At 35.4% G+C, this 16,477-nt stretch overlaps 1 protein-coding gene across 1 annotated transcript in view; it reads left to right on the top strand.

Annotated features, from left to right (window-relative positions):
- The first annotated feature begins 1,432 nt into the window (after positions 1-1,432).
- Positions 1,433-16,477, top strand: part of LOC120529580 (E3 ubiquitin-protein ligase HECW1-like) — a 471,213-nt gene continuing 456,168 nt past the window's right edge. Inside the window, exon 1 of the mRNA XM_039753493.1 lies at positions 1,433-1,587. The gene's annotated coding sequence lies outside the window, so the exon portion shown is untranslated. The remainder of the gene's footprint in view (positions 1,588-16,477) is intronic.

Consider the following 16,477-nt stretch of genomic DNA (forward strand, 5'->3'; position numbering starts at 1 on the left):
GGGTTGTTTTTTTAGTGATAAATTAGACTGTCTATAATATAGTCAGACAGTTGCAGCCTTGCTTTGATTTCCTGTCAGTTCTTGCAAAGCTAAGCTCCATAACAGGTCATAGAATGCAACCTGTCACTTAAACAAAAATCTTCTTTTTCAATATGGGTGTGGTAAAATTCTAGTAATAATTATAATGTAATTTTAAACATACATATACAGTACACATCTCCTGATTGTTTTAAGTCATCAGTCCATGTATTCTCAATGAGTTTTTAGGGTGTCAGCGAGTGTGAGCCAGTTTCAAAAGGACTGGCACGCAAGGTGGGAAATAGCACGGGATGGGACAAAATTAAATCACACTTACTTATTTATTCTTGATATATATAAAGATAATGTACTGATAATCACACAGTGTGTGGACCAATATATTTGTAAATTTCTGTTGACTTTTGCCTGAAATGTACTATACTTGTATATATATGTTATCCTCTGGGAGCTGATGATTTGAAGTAAATGCAGAAAGAGTTTATGTCCCTGTACTATACTTAACAATACATCTTTAAAAACCATTATACAGTTAAACAAGCATTTTTTTTTATTATTATCCTTGCACTCTCTGAACATGTGGCTTATCCCACTACAGGGCCATTGAGGATTTCAGTCAATTACGGCAGCCAGAACATTTATACACACATTTATTTACATCTCAACAGTTTGGAATTGTAAATTAACAGGTTTAAATTTTTTATATTATAGTGAGCTAACATTATAAACATAAAGTTGAGGAATACTAGAATCAAATGCCATATTTCTATTAAATATAAATGTTAACCACTTGTAAGATTCTTGTTTTATGCAGAAATAAATATCCAGTCTATTGCATGTCCAAAGACATTTTACAGATACAATTTTTTAAATTTATACTACAGGAGCACAGGTAATATACAGTTTATACAATATATCCTGGGCCTGGATAGGCATCGCTTTGATATACAATTCAATGTTTTGTTGTAAGGTCGCACTGTTTCCTTCGTCCATTTAAAAAAACGGAATGCATTAAGGCAACCCTCATTCAATTCCATCACTTTAAACAGATGAAGTTAACATTATTTTACTTTGCTGCACCCCAATACCTTACATCATTCTTATTGTAAAGTCAGATAAAAACGAGTCTTTGTACCTAAAAATATTAAACGTATCTTTATTGTTTTGGCCGGTGTCGTAACGGAATTAACTCAGCTAGAAAAAGAGTCAAAACTATTAACCTTAGCCTTTTGGTAGCCAGAGGCAGATAATAAGAAAACAGCCTGCTCAGGCTTAAAGAGAATAGGGCGTGGTCAAAACGACATATGCAGATAAGACTACCAATGATTGGCTGCAGCTGTCTAATACTCGTATGGAGACAGAATCCTCGGTGGACTGGGGATGTGGTGTGCAGCGCTATGCTGTATTCGGATCTGGTGTTTGTTCTGGAATATGGTGCGTCAGTGACTATGGGCTTTGTGCAGCATTGCTCCAGCTCTCCATGAGAGTAACGTGTATGGAATCTATGCTGTTGTGTGGAGTATGATTCACGCGCAGGCGACCATTTTTCAGGTAATTAAAAATGCCAACATTTTAGTGTGTTATGCGTGTTGTTGCTTGACGGGTATATTTTTCGGGGGAGGGGGCAGTTTATAGACGAGCTCTTGAAGATCCTCCTTATGTCTGCAGAATACAGCCCTATAGCGTTAGTGCCAGGTGATGTGTTGTTAGGGACTGACAAGTAAAATCCTAATAGAATAAACATGGATATTGAAATTCATTAACTGTCAGTTTCACCAGTGAAATGCTTGATTTGTGTATGATCTTTCAGTATTTAAGTGTCGTTAAGCGCTTTAATTCAAGGATCAGTTCTTTGTGTTAAGCTCTCGCTACAGTGTAGCAAGCACAAACCTGCTTCTTACAGAAATGGCTCCGTTCAGTTCCTCACATTTTGTTAAACGGGTTTAAATAAAGTAAAATATGCGGTGAGAGGAACATACACTTGCTACGTTATAAGGTTCACCAGACTTCGGCCGATTTAAGCATTAGAGAAAAAACAGCAAACACGCTCACTCAAACAGGCACGTGCGGATAAAAGGGGACCAGCAGATGGTATATGGTGTGCGAAATCAGTGCAGGTTCTGGGTATCATTTAGAGATGCGCCTGTACATCGTTACACTGAAAACTAACTGGCAACAGCATATTGCATCAAAGCATGCTCATAATTCGCTAGCATGCTTGTTCTAAGCAAGTGCATTTTTTTCTTTTTTTTTTTTGCTGTAATCAGCAAGCTTTACGTTTGTCACCGGGCAAGCGAGTGAAAACGGGGGATCCCTTGTCAAGCCCAACCCCCCGCTCAACCCCCCTGAAAGCGCCAGCACTTAATCAGAAGCTACCACTTTATTGTTAGGAAAAATAGTTACGATTCACTAGTCACTCGCTCAGAACTGGACAAGAGCCACCAGATTTGAAGACCATCACTGGCCACACAGCAAGTGGTCTGCGGTCTTTTTGATGCTCCTTCCAGACCTATAAGGAATATGATTGCGGTAATAAACACAAATAATACATTTAAGTCGTTCAGTGCAATGCCAGCGAGTATGTTACATGAAGTATGACCAAAGAATGCATCACTAAAGCACAGTAGACAAAAACAGGAGTTACATTACATTGTTTAATCCATTTAAACACCTAGCACACCTAGCACCCATAGTAAAAATATAAAGCTGATTAAAAAAGATATTGTATACTATATATTGTGGATTTTCCTATATTTTGATCGTTTTTTTACCATTCTTTGTTAGCAATATTTCCATGCTCTAAGATTGATGCAGAGATTTATGTATTATTATCATGAAAATACATTTTTTATGTCAAAAGTTTAATGAAAATGTTTGCTTTCCTTTTCTTAATAGCAAGCTATGTGCCCAATTTTAATGTATCATATTGACTGATTGTTTGAAAGTGATACCTTTGTTCATTGACAAATAGATAAATAGAGAAGGTGGCACAAAGGTTAATGTTACTGCCTCATAGGCCAGGACCTGTAATTAAATCCAGGCCACATGACTATGTGGAAGTTGTATAGTCTCCATTTGCCATCAACAGTTTATCTCATTTACACTTTTAAAAATACTTGTTCTTTAATGACACTTTATGGTGCTTCAGTGGGTTGTGTGGTTCCTCACAGAACTATTGTTTTACCAAGCACCATTTAAAAACACCTGAACTTAGCCTGCGTTCTTGTATGCAGCAAGAGTCCTTTTAAAATGAAGACCCATTGGTGTTTTATGAATCTGTTACTATCTTTTTTTTTTTTACTGTAAGAAGCCTGTTACAGATCTAAATAAACAAAGGTTATTTCTGGAAACTTCATGTTGGGTTCGTCCTTTGGGAACCAAAAACGGCTCCCCTATGGCATCACTATGAAGAACCACTCTGGCACCTTTATTTTTAAGAGTGCAGTTTGGTATGTAATTCATACTTAGGAGTAGGAGCAACTCTATTATTAAACATACTGTGTCCTGCTTTAAATTGTATTCTGTGTTGCCAGTAGATTATGTCTTACACTGCACTTACATGTATCGTATGTGATTTTTTAAAATTTCTACAAATAAACTTAATTGCTAGATAAGAATAATAACATGAGGCATATCGACAAATTCTGAAAGTTTTGGATATTTTAGGGTTGTCCTTGTTTTCAACTGCATACAGTCATCAGACCTGCTTAATGCAGTTCACTGACGTGGGTGGCTGCAGCCTGCCTTAGCAGCATTGTGCTACAAGTACATGAGTGGAAATGCCCCTAGTCAGGATGTCCGCTCATGCACACATGTACACTGACATAAACACATGAGGTCAATGTACAATTGCCAAGAATAGTAATATTTAATATTATTAATAATAATACTGCTGTTTCTTACATCATCCCAAGCATGAGCTTTTTAACTTGCCTGCCATCCCAAAATCGACCCATTGGTTATGTGTGCACCTCTGCCTTTCAATTGACGTACTTCCTGTCTGGAGTTGAATCTTGTCTTGTACTCACTTCTCTCAAGATAGGGTCTCACACTTTGAGGCCATGTATTCTAGACAGATAGTTATATGTAAAGAAGAATGGAAGAAATATATAAAGGTTATACTTATGCTGAGAAAAAATGAAAAAAGGGTTAGAGACACAACATTTAGCTGAATAGTTTTTCATTAGATATGTCTTATGTGTGTTTTATATGTGTTTTATGTATGGTAAACATCATATTGTTATCTCTTTGGCATTGAATGACTTATTTCTCCATTTTTTTCATTAGTTGTGGGGGGGGGGTAGTTAATTTTCTGAAAAATCCAGGACATTCATAAAAAACTAGAATATTATAGGTTATATAAAAGATAGTAACACAAACAATTATGTTTAAAATTAAACTTTCAATAAAGGTTGTGTAGAAAACAATGGATTGGTGGATGACAAAGCTATTTTATTGCCTGTTGCTATTATCATATTATAATAAAATGTGAACTGAGGAATTAGCTGGAGTAGCTTCCATGGTACATAATATCAGTTAACAGTAAGCAGAATATTTAAAGAGTCTTCAGATTTTGCCTCTGATAACCGGTATTGGTGGTTAACAATACCTTGGCCAGGGTACTAGGCTTTCCAATGCTCTTGCATGCTCCTGTGGAGACATTAACTTTGTATGAAGAGAGATTACTGCAGAGAACTGAGTGGACAAAGGATTATACTTCCTTTATATTAAAATTTTTTTAAACATCATCTTTTATAATTTTTTATATGTGACTATTATTTTTGCCTAAATATTTAGAACCTTTTGACACTTTTATAAATGATCCATTTTCATTCATATCTATACTGAGTAATTAACTTCATAAGGAATTAATATATATCCTGTTTTTCTGCATGCTTATACCACCTTTCATTTGCTTTGTTACAAACTTGATGTAAAGTAAAGGGTTAGCTTTTTATTTGCCTGGTATGAGTGAGTGTAGTTCTGTGTGTGTGTTTGAGAGAGAATGTGCCCTGCACTGTGCTGACATGCTGTGCAGGTTAGGTTCTTATGCTTAGTGGTGCTTAGAAAGGCATCCCCTTGCTTTTGTATTGGAGAAAGCTGGTGTAATAAAAAGTGTTTTATATTACATAATATTATTTTGTTAAGAATATTTGGTAATATAATATAATATTCACCCACCAATTCCTGTTATAGGGTAGGACATTTCATAAAATATTAAAATACTGAAGGCGTTTGTTAAATAAAATAAAATGAAAGGTAACTATGGAGAACATCGACATGAATATAAACGTTAAAAGTATTTATTTTTATCTAGTCCTGTACTATATATTATGAACACAAAACAGAAAAAGTCATTCATTCTATAGAAAATCTAGAATGATTGCATTTCATGTCTTTTTATGGTTGTTTACTTAGTTCAGTATGACAGGTTTCTAAAAAGAAGTATTTTTTTGTTCTTGCCTGTTGTTTTGGCCTGTTATTTCCTGATCAAAATATTGTTTTTTACAAGGAATGTTTACAACTGTTGATACTGAAGCAGAGGACAGAGTGTCTCTGCTAAATCTGGATTGTAAATCTGTTCTTTCTTATGTAAGGCTGATTAAAAGTTCAGTTTAAGCAAGCAAAAGAGACTGGCTTAGTAGGAGTATGATACAGAGTCTTTTAGTCCATAAATCCGGTACATGGATATTGTAGCCTGATTTTGCCAGAATCAGCTTTTTTAAACTGAGAAATACATTTAATGTACAGCATACCTACCGGTGATCTTCTAAACCATTCATTTAAATACATTGTATGGATTTATTCACTGGCTAGTGTGCCAGATTAGTAGGATCTTAATAAATTAGCTAATGCTTTAAAGTAATTAAGCTCAGTTCATTTTCTGTTATTAAATGTAAAGTCATAGTGTAACATATACATTGCAACCTGATGTGACCTGATGACATGGAAGGTCTAAAGCTCCAAACATTCAAAACCTTTACAATTCTAGTATAATATATTATCATGAGGGGAGAACATTTCTGAAGCAACAATAATTAAAGTATGGTGTTTCACCACAAATGTCTTAAAACATATGCATGATGTATGTGTGATCCACACTATAAGCAAAGTAAAATAAACAGAATAAACATACAGTATACAACATTGTACAAACTGGAGAAAGTAAATTTTATGTTGGAAGAATAAAATGAAAGTTATAAATAAACAATGTTTCTTTTACATGCATATGCTTTCTAAACCCCCTAACCCCAGTATAGAGTTATGGGAGTCCAGTGTCTGTCCTAGCAGACATCGTACCCAATATTCAACATAAGACATAAGACCTTAGGCAAATGAGAGGACACTTTTCAGCCCCTTAAGCTCATTCAGTTAGCTAATGGCTAAGTTGTCCTGTTATCTCAAGTTGTCAAGGTTTCTACTTCAATTACTGTATGTGACTTTGTAATTTGTTCCATATTCCCATGATGTCTGTGTGAAGAAGTGGTTCCTGGCTTCCTTCTTACATATGCTTCCCTGTTAAATGTGTGATGTCCATTAAAACTTGTAGAACATGTAGTCCAGAACAATAGAATAATAAAAAGGTACAGTTGCACAACAGGGCAAATAAAAGTGAACTTGTCCAGAAACAACAAATAGTAGGCTTTCTTTGCTATTGTTCATCCCTGAAGAAATAAAAATACTCTGACAACAGTTTGTCTTTCCAGTTGGTGAACATAGACAGAACAATTGGACTTTTATAACTGAGACAAACAAGAGGATGATGTGTTTTATCAAAGTACAGTAGCTCCACTATATTGATTTTTGTTCCTGCTGAAATGTTAAAAACATAAATGTTGTAATTTTTTCTATACAAATTAGTTTAGCCATTGAAAGACAGACTAATAATTTACATATTTCTATGGAATCTTATAATGTTTGAAGAGATAAAGATATAACTGTTACACATCTATTTAAAAATAAATGTGTGTTATAATAAGTATTTTTTTAGTATTAAGTTAGCAACCTTGTTACAGTTTTATTATCCATAGTAGACATTTGTACACAAGGTAGTACTGAACTAAATCAGAGGTTTAATTATAAAGTTACAAAACATTACATAACCTATCCATTCTGTTCAATTTGAGGAATGATATTTGGCACAATATTTGTTATTTGTATCAGCTCGTACTTGTTAATTGTGCCATCTTTGCAGAAAGATGTTTATGTTAATATCAATTTCATTAAAGAAATGTCAAATAAAATATGAAGTTGCTGTGGTCTGTACTGGTGCAGCAAAATTTTGTAGAGTTTACTGGAATACAGATTTAGAATACAGAATTAACATGCAAACCAGATTTGACGTCAAAGTCACATGCTTGGCTGTGTCCTCTTTGGCAGTTGTATTTCTAAATGCAGAATAAATGCTTTTGATTTGCTTGGTCATATCAGTATACTGCTTAGTTGTAATTGTTGAACTGGCATTTAGATGCATGATTATTGCAAGAATTTCACTATGCCACTTGCTTCTCCTACTATTGTTTTTGTTGTTTGCAGCAGCTGTATTCAGATATCTCCCTTTTAAGTCTTTTTTTGGCTCAGATAGCTGCTTTTTTAGACCTGATTTGTTTTGGAAAAAAAAAATATTTATATCTGTTTTAGAAAATAAAGCTGTAAATGCCAGAATTTGTTCCAGTTTCTCGTAGTACTAGGGTGTTGTACCGTGTTAGCCATTATGAATGTAGAGAAAAGCCAAGCAAAATGACACCTTTTATTGGCTAACTGAAAAGATTACAATATGCCAGCTTTCGAGGCAACTCAGGCCCCATCTTCAGGCATGATGTAATCAACCTGAGTTGCCTCGAAAGCTTGGATATTGTAATCTTTTTGTTTAGCCAATAAAAGGTGTAATTTTGCTTGGCTTTTTTCTACATTCCAGTTTCTCCTTAATTTGTGAGTTTTTAAAAGCAAAGTGTTAATAAATGTTTTCATCTCATTAAGACATTTTACTCTTCATTTAGTTTTCATTTTGATTTAATTTACAAACTAAACTATCACTTAAAAATAGATATAAGACAAACCATGCAATCTTCAAACAGTAACACATACTGTATATATTTACAGGTTGTACATAAAAATGAACAAATAATGCTTATAGCTGCTACTACTATCTCATTTCTTTAAAGATGGCTATTGTAAGCAGTAGTGGGTACAACTGACCTCCAAACCCCAGACAAAGTAATGCCCAACACAGTCCCAGGTTCAAGTAGTGGAATTTTTTTACACAACGTATTTTACTGCCAATAATTACACGATCCCAAGACAATCTTGATTTCTTGTCTCTAATTCCTTCCTCCTGGTGAATGAGTACTGCAATTCCAGATTCCAACTTCCATGCACCCCTGGCGGATGTCCAAACTGGAATGCCTGGAGAAGACCACGGCCACCTGTCAATTGGGTGATGGAAATACTCCTTGCCTCTGGCTTCTGCTGGTCAACCCTTATATTCTTCCAGCTGGGCAAGAAATCATTCTTTTATCCAACTGGGATGCCCGACTGTCCTCCATGGCACTTACATCATGTATGCAGATTTCTTATTGTGTTAACCAGCTAAAAAATTTGAAGTTCTCAAGTTCTCATATGATTGACATGATAGAAGAATGGCTCCCTCCAATGTATCATGGCTTCTGGTACCTGGATTCAAGCTGCAATCTAGCCATTGTTTTTGTGAAATGTATTCTTGCCATTTTTATGTGAGTTTTCACATATTTATTCCTCCGACAGACATACATTGCCTGGTATGAGCAACTGAGTGTAAGTGAGTCTCGCTTTCAGGTTGAACTGCTGCTTTACACCAAATACTGGGAGAGTTAGTTTCATTGAATTAAGTAATACATTTTAGCTGGTTGCAAATATGGATAAGTCTTTCTTGTTGAATATGTTATTAAATATTCAAAAACGTTAATTTTAGCACAGCTTTAAGTGTTATATTTTCTATATTTAATATTCACATATTGATATCACTTCCATTTATATACTGTACACTGTAACAAAAAGTGTGTACTGTTAGAGACCTTTGACCCAGACTGACCACAAGGAGACCAGATATACAACAATAGATTAATTTAACAAATAGCTAAGTACAAGAGAACAATGAGCATATTGTGAATTCTAAGTAACAAGTTGACAGAACAGCAAAGCATACAGCCTGTCAGGGGCTAATAACAGGTGTTGAACTTATACAGTATATATCAGGTAGGGTGGCTTGCCCACCTTTCTACTGGAAAGTGCACACCAACACTCATGATCATTTGATTCAGCTTGCTTCCTGCCAGTTAGGCCTTTGCTTTAAATTCAGTTTCTAATTTCAGGCTCAATGAGTCTATGGTCTTTAGGCATCTGCCCTCAGAATTACATCAGAATTTTACAAAGGGGACAATAGATTAGAGATGATTCTTACAGTCCTTAGCGTCCCTTAGTGTTGCCTTTAGGTGGACAATGTCTCCAGGGCACCTCTGTGATGTTTCACCACTTAAGCAGATAGCCTGATCCCTGTTTTGCTAGCCTGGGACAGTATCTTACAGTCTATTTGTTACCAGTCCTACATGACCTCACTCACTCAATTCAAATAGAGTTAAGAATCCTGTTTCCTTCTAAATCATCCTTCCTGTTCCTTTTTTTTGGTGTCATAGGTTCTAGCCTTTCTTGGGCATCCATTGCACCTTTACTGCATACTGCCTCCTACTGGTGTCCTTGCCGCTGCACTTACATCCCTTGATACATTACCTCAGCGAGCGTATCAGTCTCTGTTTTTTCTAATAGTTGTAAAAAAAACACCAATGTCCTGTACAATACTCACATGCATATAGTTTGCCCATTGATTAAGTCACCCCTCACAACACATATAAAAATACAGTATGTAGTTTGTACTAAAAATGTTTTTCTGAATGTCTACTGCTGTATGAGAATGATTTTAAGCATGATAATTAGGCTATAAAACCAAGACCATTTCAGGTATAAACAATTAGAGACCGGTTGCAGAAACATAAATCTAGAGGTCAAGTACCTATCACCTAGAACTTTCTAGCAAATTCTAGCAAGAAAAACCAGCTACAGTCAGAAATGAATGTTTACAATAGCTAAGTAATTTATCTGAGTAATCATTATAAACAGTATTTCAACAGGAAAACGAAAAGAGCATTTCCAACACCGCTATCAGTATGCTGATTTAACATGTAAAATCCATCCAACCTTTCAACTTTTTCTCCAAACGAACTCGCCTGGATACTGCTATACACATGAAGATAATGATCGTATAAATCTATAAAGAGTCAAGAACTCGGCAGCAGACAAGAAAGTCACTCACATTCCTATTTTCATTTTCAGACTAAAGAGATTTTTGTTCAGATGATATCCTGCCTTCCTGTGTCTTAAGAGTTGTTTGCTTGTTTCAAGCAGTTAAACCAACATTAAAGACCAGGCATTATGGTATTTTTCTCTAATGATGTATTTTGCTGTTCCTTTGTGAATTTGATGTGTTAGTTCAGGCAAAGATTTAGACATATAACTGTGACTTAAAAATGAAACTTTTTTTCATTATCCTGGAGGAGAATATTTTAGAAAATAGATGATCTTTAAAGGATTATGTTACATTGATGTGTTGTCTTTTTCCAATGTACATAAAAATATTTGATCAAAAATGAACTGAAATACTGAATTAATATTACATACTCAAATTTTGTGTTCAGGCTTAAATTACACACCATCAATTACTTTCTCTGTCAAAAACATTATCAGTTTGACCTTAAGGGTTATTCTGAGGTGCAGTATGTCCTTCACAGTGTCCTGCACCATTAGTTGACCAAAGATAGTGATCTGTGTATGCAGCTTCATTAAAATTTGTCATGCTTGGACCATTAAATGGGTCTTCATGTTATTAAAGATGCTTGAAAAAGCGTATTCACACTTTGCTTTGTTTGGGCTAATAGTAAGGAGCGTTTTCACAACCTCCAATTTACCTGTTATTAGCCCAGGGTACATATTGGTTAATGGTTAATTGGTTATTTTTTATAGGATTCCTTATGTGACTGCAAAAGGCAAGATTGGTTTGTAATGAATTATAAACATTTGATTTTGAAAGGTTAAAGTCCATTTCCTAAGTCTGAGCAATTGAAAATTTGTGACAGGAGCATTGATGAAATATTCAAGACTTCACATATGATCAACAAGCTGCTGAATATTTTAGGTCGTTTTCTCAGTGTTGGTGTGCAGTGTTTCCTCTAAGGAGTTGCCTGTTGTGTGTACATTTTTTTTTCCTGTGAGCAAGAAGTTTTAAAAACCAAAAATTTTTGAGCCGTAGTATTAACAATGCATTTCTTTATATAGCACAAAAAACCATCATACATAAGATTATTTACTGTATTGCATATTTAATGTTAAATATCTAAGAAATTAACTGATCAAATATGACAAGATTATTTAAAATTTCACTGAACATTCAAACAGTTTCTCTTCTGACCTTTTCTCTCTGCCATAAGTTATAAACTCTAATTCACATCGCATTTTCCAAATTATCAGGATCTAAACGATTTCTAGATTTTCTCTTTATATTATTCACTAGCAAAATACCTGTGCTTCGCAGCGGCGAAGTACTGCCTTCAAATTTTTATTAAGAAGAAAATTAAACCTTTTTAAACTGAGGGAAAATATACCAATAATTATTTGTTAAGGATCTCTTTGTATGCCACATTGTCAGTTCTGCCCTCCGGTTGTAATATGACCAAGCTGTGTGCTGAGCTTACTCTTGAGCATGCGACATACAGTTGGCCATGTGAACAGTAATCTTGCCTCAAATCTCACAACTTGGATTGCTGCTGTCATAATCGGTTTGAGTTTCATGGTTTGTTTCAATTACGACAGTATTTGCAGGACTTGTGTTGAAGTGACATTCGGCATATGTCAAGCATTGTAAGCATACAACCGGTTTCATCGATAACTTCACATCCAGCTTTTGAGAGTTTAAACATTCATAAACATCAAAGTGTCCACTACTGAAATCGTCACCTGTGAGTCTAAGATGTTTAAGAGGCACTGGCAATTGTCAAAAGGTGTAAAATATTTGGCCATTTCGGTACACTTGAAAGCGACAACCGAACAATTCAGCGGCAGCCATCAACTCACATGCAGAACCATAGGTGAAGGGCTTAAGCATTTCACTCATCTAGTGCTCCTGTGTAGTATAATTATCTCCTGTACCATCATCAGTCCACACCTTGAACCTGTCCCAGTCATTCAATACATAAGACACAATGTTCCTCCGGATATCAAGAGTGAGCCTGATATGGCCGTGCAATATGTAACACAGAGAATGGAAAAGGTAGGTGCCATCTCCGGGCATGGAAACCACTCGGTAAGTGACAGTTCTTTGATCGATGGTGATCACCTCGAGAGACATGTTAATGGGGGTACGGTTGGAATGATAAAGGAAATGGGTACCTAAACAATGTAAAGTAAGTCTAAAATACCTAAACAATAACTATAATCGTAATAAATGAACAATAAAACAGCAGAGAAGCCGTGGATTAAATAAAAAGGCTGTAGTTATCAGCAGGGAGACGTGAATCCCGTGGCGAAGCAAGTAAGGGAAAGTAGAGACCAGAGCGATGGACGGCCTTATATAGGCGGGCAGCCAACAACAACGCCGCCTCACACGGTGACTGAGCTGCAGGCTATGGACGTATATATGTACGTAGGTAGGATTCAGTTAGCATTGGGAACCCGCGTACCAAATTTCTTGAAGATGGGCCCATAAGTAACAAAGATTGTTGAAAAGTTCAATATGGCGGCTGACAGTGGCATCATACCACCGAAATAAGTACGTACATTTGTTTTGGTTAGCGCAGGGAAGCCGCCTACCAAATTTAGTGAAAATGGGGTCATAAATAAGAAAGTTCAACATGGTGGACATTGTCGACCGTTATGACCGTTACACGTAGAATTTCGAAATGAAACCTGCTTAACTTTTGTAAGTAAGCTGTAAGGAATGAGCCTGCCAAATTTTAGCCTTCTACCTACACGGGAGTTGGAGAATTAGTGACATTGGAAAGCTCAATATGGCGGCCGACAGTGGCATCATACCACTGAAATAAGTACGTACATCGGTTTTGGTTAGCACAGGGAAGCCACCTACCAAAGTTCGTGAAGATGGGGCCATAAATAAGAAAGTTCAACATGGCAAACGTTGTCAACCGTTATGACCGTTACGCGTAGAATTTCGAAATGAAACCTGCTTAACTGTAGTAAGTAAGCTGTAAGGAATGAGCCTGCCAAATTTCAACCTTCTACCTACACGGGAAGTTGGAGAATTAGTGACGTTGGAAAGTTCAATATGGTGGCTGACAGTGGCGTCATACCACCGAAATAAGTATGTACATTGGTTTCGGTTAGCGCAGGGAAGCCGCCTACCAAATTTCGTGAAGATGGGGCCATAAATAAGAAAGTTCAACATGGTGAATGTTTTGACCATTATCGACCGTTATGACCTTTACGTGTAGAATTTCGAAATGAAACCTGCTTAACTTTTGTAAGTAAGCTGTAAGGAATAAGCCTGCCAAATTTCAGACTTCTATCTACACGGGAAGTTGGAGAGTGAGTGAGTGAGTGAGTGAGTGAGTGAGTGAGTGAGTGAGTATGCGCGCGCGCGCACGTGCTTTGCCTTTCATTAGTATAGATTAGGCTACTCATGAGGCCTGGAGTGTGCCACAAATGTCCAAAAGTGAAAATAACTCCTCGTGTTTAGTAAATGTAATCATATTTGAAAATATCTTTATAGTTCCAGTTTCTAATTTGGCTTTAATCCTTGTTCGGTGGCTCAAACGTAATCACATCTACTGCTGCAGTTTTGAGAAATCCTTCAAATTTGAATTCTTAACATATGACATACAGAAAATTGTTTAAATAGTCCTTAGCAAAGTCTCAATATCACTCATCAGAGGAATGTCTTTCCAAGCATCATTTACACCCAGGGCCTCATAATGTGCCACACGATGTTGCTCTGATAAGTGTGGAATGGACTGCCTCGAAGCAGCAGGTATGTGTTTTTGTTTGCCCTACATGACTGACATGCCAGCTGAGGTAAACAATACCACCTGGTTTAAATGTAACTTGTTTTCCATGTAAAACTGTTGAATAGCCCCAGGAATAGATGAACATGTCACATGCTGTTAATGTTATTATGCCAGCAGACACAGTTGTATGAATGGATTCACTTTAATTCCTAAATTCAATACATACAATTTTTGAAACTGTCATGTCAGTTGATTCATTGGCTATCAGTTTGGTAGGCTGATTTTTTTATTTTTAACATGTTGGTTTTGATTGTTTAATTTATTCACTCGATGAACTTAAAGGAGTAATTCATACTTAGCCAACTATCTGTTATTTTGGCAACATGATTGTGACTATCCTGGACCACCAACAGAAAAAAATATTTTCACAGCCTGCAAAACGTCTATTAAAATGTCTACCTTGTCATGTGTCACTTATTTTCACTGCAAAAGTTCTTTTCATTCTTCATGTTCTTGCTTAGATTCTGTTAATCTTTTTTTCAACAAACCTTTTGATTGATTTTTAAGATTTGTGATTGCATCTATATGCGATTTCTGGTTGAAATTGAGATGGTCCACTTTTAAGTTGTGCCTTGCTTTATCTGTGGTCCATTGATTAAAATATCCTACTTTCAAACATATTTTGCCAATTACACCATCAATCTCAGCGTAGTCAAAAATTTCTCAGAGAAGCCCGAGCTGTTCAGTGATATGCAATAAATCCATTTTAACAAAATATTCCAGCTTCTGCCATTCCGCTTTAAACTCCAAACACTGTGTCTTCCATTTACTGCTTGAAGTCTGTTCTTTTCACTTAGACATTGTTAAAGTGAAAAATAGCAACAGTAGAAGTGACAAAGCAAGAACAGCATTGAACATTTTATATAGCACAATTTTGTTTGAAACTCATTTAAATCAGGTCAGTAATTGATTTAGTTTAGTTAGTTTTTATTTAATTGTTCTAGTTTAATTTTGTTTCAATTTCAGGTGTTTTTGTGAGAGACCATGTAAAAACTGTGAGCAATGCTCCTAAAGTGTATGAGTGATCGCTCATTGGTGGCAAGCCCTGTCAGTTGAAGAGTTACCTGCTGCATCAGTGTGCAGGATGGTAGTATAGTAAACAGTTTAATGTTACTGTATGTTCTAACCTTTTCAATCCTAAAATTAGTTTTTCCTGAAAACAAAGGACCTCTATTAAATGTGGTTTGCTAGATGCTGTGGACATATAGTGTGGTACATTCTCTGAATTGGTTGTGATGCTGCTCCCTTCCTGTAGTCTTTGCTACTTTGCAGAATATCTTTGCCTATTTAGTAGGCTAAAATTTTTTTCCAGTATTTGAAATGTTATTTTCCATTTTTCTTTGTTATAATGCTGCTTGTAATTCTGATTCTTTTCACTCCTAACTGGTACTGAAGCAGTAGAAGAACAATTCACCTTTTCGTCTCCTCCTTATTTTTAAATCCATAATGAAGTATGCATTAATTGTTACTTTATTTTTTATATCGTGATAAATGGCAAGAGGCTATGATCAAGCTTTAGCATTCTTGTCCTCACTGCACTAGTTGATTTACAGTTGCTTTTGCAAAATGGTCTTGCTATCTTCTCATTATTTAAACTCTTGCCAGTTTTGTCTCCCTTCATGTGTATTGGAGTCACATTTGCAACTTTAAAGTCAGCTACAAAGTCATGTACTTTTGACTGATGAAGTGATTGATGGAATGTGCTTACTAAAGTTTTATAAATAACATCTTTCATTTCTCCCAGTAATACTTAGGGGTTTGTTAGTGTTTGACATACTTAGAGTTGGAGCACATGTGACTGTTATCCAAACATGCGTAAAGGCTTGGCATTCCCATTACTTTTATTTAATTTTTAAAGCAGTTTATTTATTTAATATTCTTCACCTGCTCATTTCCATTGATTTTCCTTTTCCAGTACTGATGCTTCTTAATTTTTTTTTCTGTAGTAAAAGTGAAAAAATGCAGTTTGATCCATAATTCTATATTCTAAATTTAAAATTAAGACTCTTTTTAAAATTAAGAGTCTTTTTTTTTTGGTTTTTCAACATTTTTTACTGGAATAATTTGTTTTAATCTTGTGTTTTTTTTTTCAAAATGTTTGTCTTTATCCATTTATCCACTCTATTAGAGATTCTTTGATTTTTATGTTTGTATTTTTTATCTATTTGATTATTTATTTGAATTGTCTGTGTACAGTGAAATTAAGAAAGAAATTAAGAAATTATTCAGACCCCACTTTCTGCATTTTTTTATTGTCTTCTAGATTTAATTTTAAATGGATACATGTGGCATTTTGACCATACATCTACACTCAATAATACATAATTACAAAGTGA

This window comes from Polypterus senegalus, chromosome 5 (assembly GCF_016835505.1).
Source record: "Polypterus senegalus isolate Bchr_013 chromosome 5, ASM1683550v1, whole genome shotgun sequence".
Classification (NCBI taxonomy): domain Eukaryota; kingdom Metazoa; phylum Chordata; class Cladistia; order Polypteriformes; family Polypteridae; genus Polypterus; species Polypterus senegalus.